The 19,100-nt window shown below is 42.6% G+C and overlaps 1 long non-coding RNA gene across 1 annotated transcript in view; it reads left to right on the top strand.

Moving 5' to 3' along the window:
* Positions 1 to 16,607, top strand: part of LOC114013183 (uncharacterized) — a 33,711-nt gene extending 17,104 nt beyond the window's left edge. Inside the window, exons 2-6 of the long non-coding RNA XR_008748451.1 lie at positions 10,069 to 10,156; positions 12,375 to 12,490; positions 13,192 to 13,317; positions 15,283 to 16,153; positions 16,368 to 16,607. This is a non-coding gene — a long non-coding RNA (uncharacterized LOC114013183). The remainder of the gene's footprint in view (positions 1 to 10,068; positions 10,157 to 12,374; positions 12,491 to 13,191; positions 13,318 to 15,282; positions 16,154 to 16,367) is intronic.
* Positions 16,608 to 19,100: the final 2,493 nt, after the last annotated feature.

The following is a 19,100-nucleotide window of genomic DNA, read 5'->3' as shown; positions in this document are numbered from 1 at the left end:
CAGTATTCTCAGAAAATATTTTCTTCTGAAGAACGTGAGAGAATCTGTACAAGTGAGCTGTGAGTTAGCAGGGCGAAATGCAGATCGGGTCCAGCATCTCCAGGGCACCAGCACGTGCTGAAGCATTCCCTGGAGCCCAGCTCTCTGCGCGTTTCACTCCGGAGAGTTGCCTTCCAATGCAAACAAGCTTCTAGACTATCAGTAAATGACATCAGAAGCAAAATTAACCTGACTTAAAATAAATTGAGCAGCTGCTTTCAAAGATGCTGTACTGATAATCTGTCTGTATAAAAGAGCATCCTGAGATGGTTTGGTAGGCAATATTTTCCCAGTCTCACATCCTTTCTTATCCTTAGGCACATCCACACCGTAGGGAGGACAGGGGAAGGAATCATGATATTTAGACAAACTTATTCACATTTGAAAGGGACTTTACAAACTCTTGTAACTAAAACAGAGATAGAAATAAAAGTAAAATATAGTAGTCCTCCTTTTTAGTTCTCTCCCAGAGTTAATGAAAGATTTGTTACTGTTTTTGAAAGAAACAAGTATTTATGCTAAAAATGCTGCTATACCAAGTTGCTGTTGCAAAAAGACAGAAACAGGCTACTGTTTTGGAATTAGCAGTTAAGGAATTTTCTTTGCTGGTACAGATTTTTTTTTTTTTTTTCAATTGCTTGCTATAATTATTATGATGAAACAGCAGATAATTGTTGGTCTGACCACCAGGCCTTTGTTAAACAATTAATCTTTGGTTTGATGGAAGCAGTGTGCCTAGCATCCTATTTTCAAATTGCCTCTTGTACTTTTCTTGGCTTTCTCTACAATACTAAGAAATCACCATTATTATATTTTTATGTAATTTCCATATGAGCAGCTCCTTTCCTCTATTGAAATAAAAATGCAAGGTGCTCCCATAACGTTGTTGACAGCATGTTGCGATGATCATTTCTCCTACAATACTACTCAAAAAATACATACATTGACAACTGATTTTTTCCAGGCTTCCATTTAGAGAGGGAGGAGAATAAGTGGTAAAATTGGTGGAATTACCTTTTTGTGAATAAATAATCCAGCCAATTTATTTCATTTTGTGGTTGGCAGATCATTCTAAAACTGCCTGTGGTTTCCGTATTGGTACGATTTGCTCTCATGTAACCACAGAAGGTAACTGGCCCCACAGCTCAGTGCCAGGGATTTGGTCACCTCCTGATTGATCCTGAGTGGCAGAGTAATGCACAGGGTGGGATTGTCCACTGCAGTCTCAGGAATTGCTCTTATTTAGCAGATCACCCAACCGAAGGCATGCACGGCAATGCTTGTAATCAGTGATCTATCTCTGCAGGAGTGACGGTGCCTTCTCCAAGCGCCAGAATGTTGAGGAACCCACATGCCAAGTGTTTAAAAACCCAAGGGGCATATGCAATGGCATGTATTTAGCAGCACTGTTTAATTTCCATATTATTTTGAAAAACACAGTGTTAGTAGTTTTAGTTAGTAGTTAGCAGTGGCTTCGGGGGGGGAGGGGGGGGGCACGGTTCCTTGCGCTGCTCGCTGCCCTCTGCCAGCCAATTCCCTCCGTGGCAGGAGGCAAAAATGCTCCCAAATCAAAAGCTAATTGAAAAGTTATGAAAGGTATTACAGGACTCCCCAGTTCTATGGAGGGATCGGTGGTTGAGTGCTAATCAATTCCGAATATATTTCTTCTGGGACCAACACTTACTGGCAAGTAATTATTCTTTAAAAGATATACATCATAATGGATTCTGCTTCCCAAGAACAGTCTCCAATGATATCTCCAGGAACAATACAGACCAAAATGGGCATCACATTGTCCCAGTGAAAATGGGTATACTTTGATTATATTAATATTGCTGGACCAGTTAGGTGGAGCTTCTCATTTGCAATTAGGCTTGCTAGGTGCTAACTCTATTAACGCTCCCAGGTAGTAGCTCTGTATCAGCACTCAGATGCAGAGCCATTTATCTGCACGCCCGTAACAGAAAGCCATAAGGAACCTCTGCTCTCCCCGGAACCTCATCCCTGTTTGTGCTCAGACCTTATAACACACTTATCAAGCACTAAAACTACTCAAAATTTTTACTGCTCGGTGCAGAGTGCAGGTGTGTCCATGTAAATAAGAGTCAGTGTCAGCTGTGTTTGTTTACTTGCTCAAAAAGAGCTGGTCTGTCTATATCTTTGCGCTGAATTTGCTACAGGCTTCACTTTTCTGTGGCATTGAGGAAAAAGGAAATTAGTGCGTGTTGTAGCATTATATATCCTGTTGCTAAAAGTTTATCCCTTGATTTATATTTTTCTTTTATGAATGTGTACGTAAATCTAGATCTTGTCTATCCTGCAGACACATGCACACACATGCAGACTTGGCATTTTGTACACTCTGTTGTAGCTCAATAGGTAAAGGATTGCCTCTGGGTCCTCTCCGGTCATTTGCCCTCCTCCCGTGCCTCCCTGCTTCTCTCCACCCAGTCACAATCTGAGTTAACTCTTATTTTAGCTGAATTAAACGTGTGCTCCCTATTCACCGTTCTAAACTCTAAGCTACCTAAAAAATATTTGCAAATCTTTTTTTGCACTGAAGCTACGTGCAAGAATCTTTCTTTTCTGGAGTCATTTCTACTCTCACTTATCTCAGAATACAGCCAACACATCTGCACTGAAGATGTACAGTGGGATAAGCAAAACCAGAATCTCACTCATACAATATAAATTACTTTTATGTCTGAAGAAGTCATTATCTAGTGTCATAAGAAAAGCAATAATAATTTCCTAATGCTTCTTCCAAGTGACATGGGAAGCATCAGACAGTCTGAATCTGTTCTGTAAAGTACAGGAGATGTTAATGAAGATTAAAACTGAATTAGTGGACATAGCAATGCAATCACGGCAAACGAAAGCAGCCAGATTATAATTGCAAACACTGTTCTGTGGCACGTTCTGTCACGTGGAAGCAAAAATAACCATATTCTCCAGTCCCTTTTCAGTCATTTTTATGAATGTTGCATTTTGTTCCTCTTCCCCACTGTACAAGCCAGGTGTTCCTTTCTGCTGAAAAACAACAATACATCATTTAAGTGAAGTTCATTTTTTGAAGCTCAGCGAGTTGAGGCTTTCTCCATTTCCCTGGCCGTATCCAATCAACCAGCGGAGGCACTGGCATGTGTCATAAATTTTGCTGCAAATATGGGCCAGCTGAAACGTATACCAATTCAGAGATCACATCTCCTCAGCATCCCACTAGGCAGGAAAGGAAATGAAATGTGTGTGCTGTGTTCTGCTGGAGCAAGAGGACGGAGCAGGAGCTGAAAGAAATTTGAATTCTTCACAGGAAAGAAAAACCTCTCTCCAAAGAAAACTTGGAGAAAAATTAACCCCCAGAACACTGCCTACACTCTTCTCCAAGAGTCTTTCCTCCAGCAGTGTCCGAGTCCAGCTCGCCTCTTGTGTGCAGTGATTCACCCAGCTGCCCCCGTGTTGCCCCAGCGGCGAACGCCTTTGCTGCCTCACACGTGAGGCTGCTCTGAACTGGCTTTACGAGCAGTGTCTGGGAAGCAGGTTGAGACTGAAAGCCATTAATAATTGAGGGATTCTGTGATGAGTAAGAAAGTTTGCTCTTCTGCCCACATAGCAGTGGCTTTTGTGGCTCTTCCATTTACAGTCCAGGCTTCCAAACACTGAAGAGCAGGTCAGCACATCTGCAAGGCTGGCTGGCACTGCCAACCCGGTGCCATGTCCGAGAGGAACAGCGTGGAAAAAGAGACAGTTACTTCTGCAAGTAATAGGTGTTACCGCAGGATGCGGCCCAGTCATCCAGCAGCATGGGAGCAAATGTTCTAGCAAATGACTAGACTCCTGTTGTCTAGTCCCCAAAACAACCACCCCTGGCTCTCGAGCAAGATGCTGTCAGGAAAAGTTGTACTTACCAGCCTGCTGACCCCATGGCCAAATGTGTGTCCCAGGCACACTCCTCCTCTTCTCTGCAGGGGTTTTGTGGGGCTTCTAGACTTGCCTTGCTCATGGAATGATCATCTCCCTCAAGTCTGCCACATTAACCATTTTCTCAGCAGAGCCATGCAGTCTGTCGAGGTCACAAGACTTTATCCATTTACTTGATGCTACAGTAAGCTGAAGGTCACATTCCTAAATAAAATAAAAATAAAAATAAAATAAAAAATAATCCCCGGAGGATAAAGAAGTGCTTTGTCTCACAAGGAGGGTCTGGTTTGTCGATTCAGCCCTTTGCCTGCCCTGGGATGGCTACGTGGCATGCCCACCCTCAGAGTCAGAATTTGTCACGTGTGGAGTAGGACGTGTATCAAATCTGGAGCTTTTGTCATCCCGACAAAGTCAGTCCTCACTTGTCTGACCTCGGCCTGTGGGCTATGGGGTCATTCTGCAGTGATTTCTAGTTTCTGTATTACCCATTTTTTCCTCTCCATTTTGGGAAGCAGAGGTCAGGGCAAAGTCACACATCTAAATGACAGTTTCTTCTTGCTGTTGGGGATTAAATGTTCTCCCATGGCCGCTCTGTGGTCTCTACCACGGGGCAATGAGCAGTTCGAACACTGAATGGTCTGAGCAAACACAGACACTACAAAATCCCTTGAAATCTGAGGTGCAGAGGGGTCGGTTCCCAGTGTATTTATTTCAAGGAGTTTCCATGACTGTAATGAACTCTATGCAAACAACTACATGTCCTCATGTAGGATGTAGCCAAAGCAGGGCAGGGGGGAGACAAGGGGGAGAAAGAGAAAAAAGGATTTAACTATGCTTGGTCACTCTCTGGATTACTTACTTTTGTCTGTTTGCTTCAGGGTTTTTCTCTTAACTCTGCATCAAGGATATGTATTGACTTTGCTGAATTATTGAAGGTAGTTGCAAATGATGCATGAAATGAAAAATCCTTCTTCACCCTTCGCACAGGCTGCCAGCAGACAATCCTGTGCAATCTCTGCTGAGCTGCACTGTGATACCAGGTACAGATACCCACACAAATCATCGCATTTAATGGTAATGGGAGTTTCTTTTCTTGATATTTCTCTTACTCATTTCACCTGTCGCTTTCAGAAGAACTGTGCCCTCCTGCCAGGGCAGTTGGCATCACCAAAAGCAGCTGCACCCACTATAATCTTATGTTGGTGGAACTGGGGGTAGCATTTGGGACTAAGCCAAAAAATACAGGCAGCCTTCTGGTGTGCTTCTAGAAATCAGCTTCTCTCAGGTTTCTGAGCGTACATGTGTGTGTCTTTTAATATTTATTAAGGAAAGCTTGGCAGACAATACATTAAAATTACCTGGAAGCTGCTACAGCATCACATAAATCTGCACAATGAGAAAAGGACTAATAAAGTAGAAGGATATGAACACCAAAGAATAAACAGAATTAGAGAGAAACAGTTACTAAGTTGTAGGAGGAGGGAGAGGTATGTGCGGGGGAAGAAAGCCCAGCTTATGCAGGTGGGGGGACGGGGCGGTGAAGGACGAGAGGAGGAAGCAGAGAAGATGGTGGAAGGTCGCACCGTGACTTTCTTGGGATAAGCCCCGAAGAAAATGTGGGGTGTGTGAAGGTTGTGCCACATCGACAAGAGGTCTAGGAACAGCACGTGTCAGGCCTGAGGCTGTGTAACGTATGGGTTCACTTCTTTTCCTCTTTGTAATTGTGCTCTACCTGCTAAAGGGATCTCAGTGTTGAAAAGCTACATTTCCACGTAGCTACAAACCCAAAGCGGCGCCGGCCTTTGAATTGCGCAGCACACATGGGTGACAACCTGCTCTGGAACCACAGGAGCTTTTTAGCAACTTGCATGCTTCTTTTCTGCGTGGTGTTTATTTTAGCAAAGCATCCCTTGCCCAGAGGCCCCACACCCAAAACATTATATTTGCTTGATATAATTTGAAAACCTTCTGAAAAGATGTATTATAAAAGCAAGCAATAACATTAGGGTTTGGAGTTTAATTGTGGCTGCGCTGCACAGCTGCTAACGCCGTCCTTTTCAGAATTTATGTCCTCATCTAGGTTTTTCAGGAAAACTTAATTTGAGGAAGTTCTGTTTATCAACTTCCTGGCTTGTTGTCAACAGCACACTGCTTGCTTTTTAATATGAGGTGCTAATTATGTTTTTCTCAGACTTCAATATAAATGAAATGCATTTGGCAGTTGCCAACAGCTTCGCAGAGCATGATAATGCCATCGTGCAAACTTTGAGGCTCTCTAAGCATGAGTTTATGCTTCTGCGCTGTGCAGCTTACAAGTACATTTCACACCGCAGACAAGAAGTGACCTGCAGAGGTCACTGCCAGAGGAGCCTCTTCTGCAGGTGTTTTGGAGAACACAGAAACCGCCAGAAAGTGTGATTGATAGCACCCAACATCAGAAACGCCACTTCTTTGTGACGGTGGAGCACAACAAAGCTGGTCTTTAGGGAATAATCTTGCAGCATTTTCAAAGAGCTTGAATCAGCCTCAGCAGGAGCGCACCGGTGAAATTCCTTCTTGATTCCCAAACTGAAAAGACCAGGCAAGGGTGAGCCATTCAGGAGGGGTGCCTGCCTTTTGTTTCTAGCTACACACAACAATCTGCATGCTACTGAGCCCCACACCACAAAAATTAACGCTTAGGTTCGGTGAAGGTTGATCACCAAAAACTTTCTGAAACGAGTCTGAGCACAAAGCAGGAGGCACGCAGCCCCGAAATCCTTTTGCCACAGCCCTGGCAGTGATCTGCTGAGGAGATCCCACCAGGAGATCCTCTCAGACATGAGCTGCTCCTAGAAATCTTCAGTGAGAGATTATTAAAGGAGTATTGAGCCTCTTTGGTTCCCACAACAAAAGAAAACAATTGCAGGACAGAAAGGAAGGAATTGATAAAGGCTTGAATGCAATTTGAATGTGGCACAAGAGATGGAGGTAACCTGTTTTCCCAGCCACCACATTAGGGAGAGAATCGCATCAGTGCAGGACAATCCTGCAGCTTCCTTTGCCAGTGGCTGTCTCAATAGCAGTGTTTTGAAGCTAAATAACCTGTGGGCTGCTGCGCAGAAGAAAGGATGATGAGGTATCGATTGCGTTTTAGTTAGCGAGAGGGAGAGTGAAAGGGCACAGTCTATTTTTAATGTCTGGTTACCGCCACGGATGGAGCGAGACCCAGAAAGCCTGGGAAGCCTTTGTTTTGATCAGAGGTAATTTCACTGAGGTCTCCATAGCCTTTGCAAATATGTCACTGATATCAAAACTGGAGGACGGGGCAGAAAGGTGATGTAGAAAGCCGTAATTTGAAATTATTAGGTCTATTTGGGGTTAAGAGATTGTTGGGGGTTTTTTTTAATTGCTTTATTATCCTTTATATTTTTAGAAATCAAGCTCATTTCAGTGATATTGCACTTAAATATGATGCTCTTAAACAAGACTTGCTCTCAGTTTGTTTACAGAGAATCTTGAAATGGGAGAGGCTTTTTAACATTTCTGTACTTGAAATCAAATTTTTAATAATCCCTTTTGCAAAATAGGTTTTACATCTTCCATGCTGATATACCTATAATCTTTCCCCCTATCATAATTAAACGATGCTTCCTTGACATTTCCGCCTCCTCCTTTTCCTTTAGATTAAATATTTCTTTAGAAGAAGTAATGCGACTTGCACTTTCCCTCCTGCTCCTGCTGCGCCGTCACCCCGGCTGCAGGACTGGGGCCGTGTTTGTATTCACTGTGCCTGCTTTGTGGCTCTATTTCCTTCCAAAAGCTGTAATGTTTGCATCTTCCCGGCAAAATCTGCTCTAGGACTTGTGTGCGATGATGACACGATCATTTGCAATGTTCACCTCCCTTTGAACAGTGTCTTTGACTGATTCGCCTGTGCTCGCGTGGTGGTTGCCCTCCTGAGGATGCACAGAAGTGGAGCACCTCTGGGGACGCCTAAAATGCTCGCCAGGCAACAAGGATAGCGTCTTTTTCCTTCCCCCAGGAGCCACTAACCATGCACAGGCATAGGGGATGAACACATATTTCTTACGACTGCAAGGAAACAAAGATAATTCAGATCCCTGAAGAGATTCGTGATGCAAAAATGTGTCCCTTCTCCCTACCCAAACTAAAGCAAACTGACTTCTCTAGTCAGTTTGATTTAGGTCAGCATGGCAAGCGCTACAAGTGTTGCCGAGCCCTGAAGAGGGACAGATTCCTCAGAAATGAAGGTATGGCCAATGTAAACGTGCCCGCTGGCACCCCGCTGTCTGGTCCCTCATGATTTTAGGCCATTACATCACCTACTGCTATTTCCGTTGCTTCTCTTCTCCCTACCTATGCTTTTCCTCAGGCTTTTTCTAAGAGTACATTTAGGATTTATCTGGATGAATAATATTTTCTATAGTTTAAACAGGGGGGGAATCTCTCTCAATCTGTCCTCCATCACGCTGGCTGCAGAGTTGCTCCTGGTGCTGGCCAGCGTGCCACGAGGCCAGCCCGGAGCCCTGGCATGGATCCTGCACCCCGGCTTCGGCTGCCGCCTCCCTCTCTCTGCAGGCAGGAGAAGGCAGGTCCTCGGCCGGGACAGCAGGTAACCTTCCTGCTGGTGCCTGGGAGGGTCCTCGCTGGCACCTTGCCACGGCAGAAACGCTTTGATAGCTGCTCTCAGGGGTAATACAAGACAAAGTCAAAAGTCAGGAGGGACCGTGGGAAAGCGCTTGCTCAGTGCGTATGTGAATTCACAGGATACCTGGAACACCTTTCTTCTGGTCACAAAACCCACATTGTTTGTAAAGCCTTGAAAATAGCGTGTTGGGGGTAATTTGCTGCTCGTGGTAGACTTTAGAAAAACTTCCCCAGCCCTGTGAGGCAGGAAGGTTGTCCCTGCAATGGCACAGGGAAGGAAATTTGTGTTCCACCAGTGGAAGTCTGGGGCGACCCTCCACAGAGGTGCCAGAAGGCACTGAGGAGTCTGCTCCAGATGCTTGCTGCCTGCTTAACAGTAAGCACATAAGTAGCAAAGAAAGGAAAGGAAAGGCCCGACCAGCAAACCAAAACTGAGGGAGAACCCAAACTGGGGCTGAACCTTGCAGACGTGGGAAGGGGCACGGCGGGAGCGCTGGCAGCATCGAGCCCAGCGTTCAAGTCGCTCTGCCCTGCGCTGGGCTGGCCAGTGCTTGCGCCATGCGCCCAGGGAGCTCGCTTTGACTTTTTCCCTCCATTTAAAATTTGCTTGTATGATCTTTATGTGCAGAAATTCTGGCACAGCTACATTCCACCCCTGCCAAAATGCGTGCCTTGTTCATGCTTTTATTCTTCTCAACATAATCATTGTAATTTAATTTTGCATAATTAAAAAAAAATCCAAACCCCTCAGGCTTTAAATAGCCTGATCTTTTTTTTCTGAATGAACACCGATATTCCACTTTTATCATTGTATTCATACACTTGAAATCACTTGCCATTTCTTTCTGTGAAAATTAATCTAATCTCAGGAAAAACAGTTAATTCATTTTAGTTAATTCAGTTCTCTTCTGAGTTTAATTTCCTATGTGAGATTTTTCCCCTTTACTCATGTGTTTCTTACAGTCACTGCATCAAATTTATAACTCACCATTGCTTCAAAGTTATGACTCACAGTTATGTCATTAAAAACAATAATGGAGAGAAACTTGTGAGCTTCATTTATTTTGACTCATTATATGTTTTCAATTCTAAATGTCAAAAGTGCAGCAGAACTTCTGTCACTTCTGTTCATATGAAAAATATTAATAAACCAAGTAAAATAGCCCACACTGGTAAATGTGAATTCTGAAAAAATCAAAACGAAAAGCTGAAACTCAGCCCATGAAAACAAAGGGAAATAATCCTGAATTTTTTATCAGAACTGTATTTGGTCTACATTTTTGAATGTATTTGTCATGCCTCACACACACAAAGAACAATCATAATTCAGATGATTTTTTTTTTTCAGATTAAGGCAAGAAGCAAACAAAAACGAAGACATAAACAGCTTTTTTTTATTATTATTACTGTGTGCTTGTTGACTTTGATGGAGTTACTTCAAAGACTTTTCATTTCTTCCAGCATCAAGAGAAACATCAGACTCTAATTCTTCTATACAAAAGAGCTGTGTTTGACTCAAACATTTTCCATCTTGAACTTCCTTTACCAGGTAAGAGAAAACCTCAAGTCTCTTCTCCTAAAACTGGTAAGGAAATTGAATAAATTTCAATGAAAAAGCAATCTGTGTGCAGACAAAATCTAATAGAGGGCAAAGGATGGATACTCAGTAGGAAGTTTAAAGTGAGACAAACAACCAGAAAATCATAGAAAATCCTCTTATAAATGAAAAAATTAAGATTATTATCTCAGAGTTGAGTTGTTTTTTTTAAAAGAATCTGTAAGTGAAAACAACTGGCCCAGGCCCAGTAGCTGGGCTCTGGACTAAGCACAACACAGCTGTGCGGGACGGCCTCTCCGGGTACACTTTGCTTCAGAGCCGTACCCGCTCCATCACGCCATTTGCAGTTTTGTAGATGAAAGTGGTTGTGCTGAGATGCCTGTCTTTGCTGACAAGTCATTTTGTTTCCTTTCAAAGCCAGAACACCGGGGCTTTGCAGTGGTGATTTTCATAGGATTTTTTTTCTGATTAGGAAAGACAAACCACATCAGTCATGACTTCTAGTTCAGTCTGATCGCTGCTTAAAATAACCTGGTACTTAAACCTTAATTTATGTCAGAAGCACAGAGAACAGTGGTATGACACCGTAACCTTACCCACAGTTTCTAAGACCCACGTGTTTAAAGAGTGACAAATGTCCTTAAACGCAACTGTTTATTTTGCAGAGAGCAATTTCTAGGAATCTGTCTTTATTCAGTCAGTAAAAAAACAAAAGAGATTGTTTCAGCATTAGGATAGATTAACTTCCTATTAATTCTGTGTTTTGAAGACTAGCATGGTACCTGCATAAACTGTATCTCTAAGTTATGTGCATTGTGGGGCGAGCAGGGGGCAGCAAAAAAGCCCCAGCTAACTATCGCTGTGTAAAAAAGCTACTAAATGGAAATATTTTGACCAAGAATGGGGCATTTTAGTACTCAGGCTTTGAATTAATATTTGGTGCTCTTTGAAATCAATAACACAAAGTTCCTTTTGGGCTAAGTACATCAGTGCTTTTTCTGGTTTAACAAAAAGAAAAAACAGTGCCAGGAAGATGCTGCCTAATTCCAATCCCATCCATCCAATTTTGACTTCAAAATTTTCCTGTACTAGCCTGGGTCTGTCAGATCTAGTGCAGAATCTGAGGTTTCAGGAAGACATAGAGCACCAACAAACGGTATTTGCTCACCAAGGAAGATTGGCGTTTGAATGTGGTGACAGGTCTTTATAAATCGCAGTGGTGGGTGGCAGAGCAATCCGTAGGAAAATTAAGACTTTTTATTTTTAGGAAGGTGGAAGGGCAATGTGCTAAGAGACCAGTCACAAGGGAAACAGAAGTGGGGTGGAAGAATATAGGAGATAAATTATGCAGGACAAGTGGAAAACATAAAAATCCACGTGGATAAAATTAGAGAACTAGAGGAAAATTTCTGACTCAGGTGAATCCTGAAGTCTGTGATTCAAACTGAGGTTTATCAATCTGTAACAACCAAGAAAAAAAGAAAAGGACTAAAGAGGTTTCCTGAAGGAAAGAAAAAGCAAACTTCTGTCATGGGAAGCTGGCTAAATGTCAGTAGTTGGGGTTTCTGCAGCTTTCTGGCAGGCAGAGCTGGCTGGGACCCGGCAGCTCCACGGCTGAGCCCTGCCGGCGCTCCCTTACCAGTGCCCGGCCTGGGGATGCCAGGAGTCGGGAGGCGAGGGCAGAGGCTGAGTTACAAGGCACCGAGGCATCTTTCCATGGGAAACGCCACCATGCAAGAGGGTTTTTTGCCTAGATGTAGCCAGTCAGGCCCCAGGGCAGTTATTTTCCTGGCTCTTCTTTCCACTTTGTAATGGGGGATGGCAAAGTACAAAGGTGCCAAAATAACGTCCAGGTGAGTCAGAAAATAAAGACCTTAAAAGGACTAAAATATCTTACGGAAATGAAAAGATGTCTCAGTTTAACTTAAACACGGCACCAAGCGGACCTTGCCTTTAGCCCAGGATGGTGGCTGTCCTGCGTCTCCCGCTGGTAGAGCTTCGTGGTGGCGCCCTGCCTTGTGGCAGCACCCAGTCCCCAGAGAGGCGAGAGGTTTCCCACGTGTGCTCGGGGTAGGAGCTGCTGTTCTCAGTCTTCTGTAAAGCTTGCAATGATTGTGGTGTCTTTGGACTGTAAAAGGATCATTAGCTTCCCACTGCTCTTAAATGTTTATCAGTCTCCTTTTCACTCCAATTGATTTTCTAAACACAGGTTGCCCTGGAACTGAAGCATTGATGTCTCTGAGGAGCTGGATACACACGTTTTCCTTCTGTCACCAGGTGAGGGCAAGAGGAAACATTTGCTCAGCCAGAACTGCTGGAGAAGAGGTAACTATGATGCTTGAAAACAGCGGTACTGTTTTTTTCCTGCATTTCTCTCAGATGCAGTGTCCACTGCACTGCTGATCCCTTGCACCTCTAACTTCCTCGTTATTCCTTACCAGAGCTCTTGCTTTACATCAAAGGTGCACCAGGCAGCTTAAAAATACTCTAGGATTTTCTGCATTTTTCTTTGTATTTTTCTTGTCCCCTTTATTCCGTTCCACTTTTCCCAGTGCAGCTTACTGGTATGTACCCATCCACAGCTTCTGTCCTGCTATGGGAAACTAACTGATTCGATGAAAAAAAATAAATATTGATGGGCTTATAACTTTTCAGACAGGGAGTAACACAAGAAACACATAAAGCATAAAAGTTAGCAGCTTGAGGGTGCAGGTGGAGTAGGAAGTTCTAGTCTGAGGTCTTACTGATTTGGGCAGAAAGTCATTTGGGAAAAATAATTCCTCAGTATAAAAATCGGAACCAGCACAGCTGAGATGTGTGAGTTTTCAGATGTACCCATCTATATGAGATTTGACCCAAGAATCCTGAGGTATGTCTGCTCTCTTCTTCACCCTTACACTTTTCGATCTTCTACCCATGGAAACTGCTGGACCTCATTTGACACACAAAGAGGAAACTTTGTCTTTCCTAATAATTAACATCCTTTTTTGATGAAACTATTTTGTAATTTTTGTTTGATCACACAGTGTTCAACCTCAATGGGAAACATTGTCCAGCCAACCTTCTAATTTCCCCAGACCCATATTGCCCTTGCCTGTAAAGTCAAGAAGACATCTTCAGAAAACACCTTCTTGCCTAATATGTTCAGCAAGGTGGGTATCTGGGTAAACCTTCCCCGCTCAACACAGGTAACAGCCAAGAGTAATATCAGAAAAGACAAGCTGACATCGATAAATTGGGCAGGAGCGGGTTTTACATTCTAAGTACAGTAAAAAAACATATAGAAAGGTTAGGAAATAAACCCTTATATAACAACACTACAATTTCTTCCCTGAAATGTTTTGTACTGTATTCATTCTGGGGTATTTACTACTTTAAAAATATTCTGAAAGGGAAAATACCTTTGAAAGCAGTATTTTAATTTTCTATTATTTTTTCTTTATTATTTCTTTTTATTTTAATAATCTATATTTTTAACAGCATTAGTGATTTTAACTTGTAAGCCTAAATGCTTACTTTTGTCAGACAAATAAACTAAACCCAAACCTAAAATAGCCTATTATGTCTGAGAGGATTTTCTCCTGTTAATTGAAAATGAACTGGAACTAAGCTAAATTACTTGAATGTTTAATCTTTCTTTGCTACACTGAGGTTACTAGCGGGTGCAAGCATAGACACATTTCTAAATAGAAATAACAAGCTATTTAGTGTTTCAGCTTTGGTAAATGCTGAGAAGGGCAGTGACCTGTAATACCAGTAAAAGCATGAGCGTTTCAAACTCCCAGGCATTCGTGCTAAAATACAACTTCTCAAAGCTTAGATTTGTTTGTAGCTGAGGGAAATGTTAAAGAAACTTCTTGTAAGAAAGCTGATTGCCTCCATCATTAATGTAGAGAGAATTTAATCTTCAGAAAATTGAACTAGTTTGCAAACAGAAAAATAAAGAAGCTATTTTAAGGATCAAGCAGCAGGATAGACTGGATCTCCTGTCCTGTGGGAAAATTATAGTAGTTACAACTCCCCGTGGCGTGAAACGCATGCTAATCCTTCAGGCTTGTTCTCCCTGTATCATCAGGCGTTTCTTACGTGCAGCACGCTGAGGCTGGTCTTGGAGATAAAGTACATGGGAGCAATTCACGTAGGAGAGTGGATGGAGGAAATTGCCCTGCACCCCTAGGGAAGCTCTCACCACAGAGAAGGCGGGAGAGAAGGTCGCTCAGAGGAGAAAAGGTGCATCTGGCAGATAGAAGGTAGTTGAATTCTGCTCCTGAGAGCAGGGGTTGGGACTGTTGTCCAGCAGAAGCTGGTTTTGCTGGCCAGGGATGAGGAGAGCTGGGGAGGAGCGCAGTTCTCCACTGCATCTCAGTAAGGGAGGACACATGTCCAGTGAGCCATGCATTAACAAAAGTCAATACTGCACTGACACAGAGAAGCAGAGGCACTTTACATTTTCTTTTCAAAAAACCCCAAACTTACACATCTCCTAGACTCGTTATTTCCACTGGCAGGCAGTTCCCCTGTCTCACAGCACTTCACAGCCCCTTGTTAGCTTTCCCTTTCCCATCCTGCCACTGCCGGTGCTGTTTTACTCCACTGCCACAATTAAAATCACCTAGCTATGTCTGGTACAAAGTGCTTTTTGCTCAGCCCCTCAAAGCACGGATATGAAGAGCCTGATCCCCAGCCCGCTGACATCAGTGGGAGTCCTTCCATTCATCCCGATGGGGTCTGTGCCAGGCCAGGCAGGGATATAGATGAGGGAAGGCAATTTGGCCATTACATTTGCCTTTCATCAAGTGCTTTACACAGCCAAACAGTTTTTAATGTTACTTCTGCTCCTGTGTTGGAGATTTAGTCCGTGTGAAGTGAATTTCCTTTAATAACGACAGAGAGCTGCATGCAATTCCAGGACAGGGCTGAGAAGCACAGTGAAGACCTTGGATCACGTTGGGTATGGCTAAGGCAAGGAATGTTTTTTATTGTTTGTTTGTTTGTTTTTCTTTGTTTGGCAGCTAAACTGGAAGGAGAGGTGAAGACCTTGGATCACATTGGGTATGGCTAAGGCAAGGAATGTTTTTTATTGTTTGTTTGTTTGTTTGTTTTTCTTTGTTTGGCAGCTAAACTGGAAGGAGAGAAGCAAAACCAGTTTGGAGCAGAGCAAGCGGAACATGAAGGCAAATGAAACTTTAGCGTGGTGGTTCAGCTCCAAGCAGCATCCCTGTGCCCTGGCACACAGCAACGGGGGCCGCAGCGGTGGCAGGAGAGAGGAGGGCTGAGGGATGGCATCCAGGTGACAGCCAAAGCATCAGTGTCACTACGGAGACAAAGGCAGAAGCAGCATGAGGAAATTAGCATCACTTTTGGTGGTCCAGGAGGGAGGACAGTCTAGCCCCAAGTCTAGGATGGGATGTGTAGAAACAGCTGCAGTCACCAGAACCGCTTTCCTGGGGTGTCAAAAAAAAATAAATATAAAAAAGGGATCATTGCTGCAGAAAGAGGAGTCTGCAGGACTGGAGGCTTTAGGGAAAGGTATAGATATGATCTTCTCAAGTGACTGTAGAGTTTTCACTTGGAAAATGGGTAATATTGTAAAAAACCTACATTTCTTGTTAAATATTGAACTATCTTTCATAGTAATGGATTGCTACCTTATCCTTTGGGACAGGTGCCAAAAAATGGTACCTGGGGTGTGTCTCTTGGGTACCAGCTTTCTTAGGAGGAAATACACTGAGTGACAGGTAAGATCAAAAATAATGATTTGCCTCTTATTCTTCCTTTAACCCGATGTGAGCACGGCAAAGGCTGGAAATCCAGGTGAAAAGCTCACATTAAGTCAACTTTCTGCTTTCTCCCAGTAGCATCTCAGATGTCTTAATATTTGGAGTGTCATTTAGAGGTCAACTTTATTTTGACAAGGCCATGTCCCCGGGATGCTTGGGATCACAGTCAACCTCTAACAGCTCGATGCATTGTCAGAGAAGTGTGCAGGTGAGGTTTGAGTGACAGCCAGAGAGCCATCTGCTCCTAAGTTCGAGCTTCGGCATGAGTGGAATGGAGAAGGGAGGCAATGCCCCTTCCCTGCACACAGCCTGGCCAAAAGCTGGGGAGAGCTTCTCTCCAGAGAGAAAAATGGAGATTCTTTTTTTTTTTTTTTCCCCCTTTCTATACGTCTTAATTTCCCTTAGTACATGTTCTTTTCTAGAGTCGTAGGTGCCCACTCTCTGCAAGTAAACTGTCATCTTCGTTGGAGTAAACGAGGAGGGTCTGGGGCATCGGACGTGGCTACAGTATTGGCGCTTCCATTCCTGCAACCGTCGCTGATTATAATCATCTGCAGCCACTTCGGGGGTATCAGAGTGGAACTTTTTAATAAATGTAAGTGCATAATGGTATAGAAAATTTGCTACCATATGAAGCAGCTCTAAAACTGATGATGATATCAAGCAAGGCCTGGCTGAGGGAGGTGTGGTGCTGAAAATGGAAATGGAAGTTAACTTTGGGTTATCTGTGGTTTGCAGATTTTTGTCAGGGAAGCAACGTATGTCAGGGGAGGGGGAACTCCTTGAGTTCTGTCCCGAAATTATGGACATGGAGTCTCCAGGGACAAGCTCAGGGTGAGGACAGATGGCTCTGAAACAAACAATAGAAAGAGGCTTCTAATTATTGAGCTTTTAAACACTCGGACTGAAGAGATTTAGTGGCTTGGTGCTGAAACCGGATCAGATACATCTTGGCTTTTTAATTTACGGCTGGTCAAAGGAAAACGTATGAAACATATCCCAGTTTGGGTCATGGCATGGACTTTTACTGTGGCGATTCTTTTTTAAATCATTATTTATCTATGCCAACAATTTATAATAATTATATAGAAATCTCATATTATCAGTTCATAAAAATCACCCTATTTATCACGATGTAAAGCTATATTAGGTATGGTGCATGAGAAGCAGATTTTAAGTATGGACCTATGTACTGTTCTTTCTGATTTGCTCAAAGAAAGTTTTGATTGCCTCCCTTGGAAAGTAACTGAAATCAGGAAAAATAATTATTTTTCCTCATTCATACAAGTCTAGGTCTCCCTTTTCCAGAGCCAACTTAGTGTGATTGTCCACAGAATCAAAATCTCCATGAATTACAACCGCCGCTCATATAAGATATTACAAGATAAAAAATGTGTCTCAGATGTACAGTCAGGATACCAATCACGACTGTGCTTTTTTACTAAGTATGCATGACAACAGAAATGTGTACATTTAATTCCTTCAGATTATTGCCTCGGTGTAGTTAAGAGCTAATTTACACCACTGAGACTCCCACTGATTCTGTCACAATTCAGAAACTTTCTTTAAAAAAGACTAGAGTATAAGACAGAAAAAGAAGAAAATATAAAGACAGAAATGAATAAACTGCTTTTAACCTTTTTTTCCCACACCTTAACTTTCAAAAATAACCTTGCTGTAGGTCTGCCAAAATTTGCATGTTCTGCCATCAAAAAACACTTGGAAATGGGGTGTCCAAATCTCTGGTACTTAACCCTGCTGAGTTTCATATTGAACATTAGAGGGTGCTCCCCAGCCTAGAGACTGCTAAATAGGGCACAGGCCGGGGGGTGCGGGGGGGTGGAGCAATAGGCTTTTCTATGCTCTTTTGCCCCTGAATCCCGTGAAATTCTGACTGTGTCCACAAGGCTTATCAAGTACACCAGAAGCTAACAAAAAGATACTATGCTCTCTCTTACATTTTCCATCCCAATAGCGGTAGCTTCTGGGTCAAGCTACTGTTGGCAGAGCACCGTTTTTCCACTGTTGAGTGGAAAGCAATAACAGTACTTGATGGCTCTTCAAATTTTAAAAGTGATCTTTTTTCCAGAAGTCAGCACAATGTTAAATCCAATATTTGTAAACTTTTTTGGTTTTTTCCTGTTGTAATAACTAAGCCATTTTACCTCATAGACTTAACTTGTAATTACACCAGCTTCCACTGTTGATAGTCTGAAGCTAACGAACCTTCAGTTTGGCATATACGTTGTCACTAAACAAAATATCTGTTTAGCAAACCATCAGAATTTGTGTATGATGGGAAGCAGATGTATCATTAAGCACTAAATGGGAATATCATTTACAGTAGATGTCATGTTTCATTTTGATAAACTGCAGAAAAAAACATGTGAAGGATGTAGCCCTGTGTATCCAATGCTGAATTTAAATTTATTAGATTTAAGATTTATTAGAAAATATTTATTAAGATTTACACAAATTTAAGATTTATTAGAAAATATGATACACGACTTGAGCATTACTATGAAAGATAATGAAATGCTATCTAATATATGAGATGCTATCCCATGTAAACACTTAGAGAAGAGAAGCTAGAAAACAACACCCTTCCTTACCATAATGCTTTACGATGATGGGGTTCCTGTTTCGAAGTCTTTGGTGCATGAGCCATCTCCTTCCTCCATAACAGTACGTATCCCTGGCAGGGCACTTCTGTTATTTAAGCTCTTTGAAGTTATGAGCTAATTCCTCATCACAACTGTAACAAATACAATCTTCATTTTGTAGAAAAGGCACATGGAGTGCAGGGACTTGACTGGGACCAGCCAATTGGCATCAGCTGTCTGCAGCCTTTGGGTTGCTGTAGACCAATCTTCCTTCACAAGCACTGACTGTCCTCCAAGCTGAAGAAAAATTGTCACTGTCATTGTCTTAGTCTGTAATGATCAAAAAAAAATAATTAAATAAGAGACATAGTGAAATGTGCTTGAAATTATTCTGTTGTTGGGGAAAAAATATTCCTTCAATTTATCTGTCATACCCCTGTCACTGCTACTTGAGTGCCAATTTACTGGTTTTAATCCATGCAACATTTTCACCTTTCCCTTATTCTGAAATTCTTCTTCCTTTCCCCTTTCCCTTCTTCTATTTAATCTCAT

Source organism: Falco peregrinus, chromosome 8, assembly GCF_023634155.1.
Source record: "Falco peregrinus isolate bFalPer1 chromosome 8, bFalPer1.pri, whole genome shotgun sequence".
In the NCBI taxonomy this organism is placed as follows: Eukaryota; Metazoa; Chordata; class Aves; order Falconiformes; family Falconidae; genus Falco; species Falco peregrinus.
This window is presented reverse-complemented; position numbering and strand designations above follow the sequence as displayed.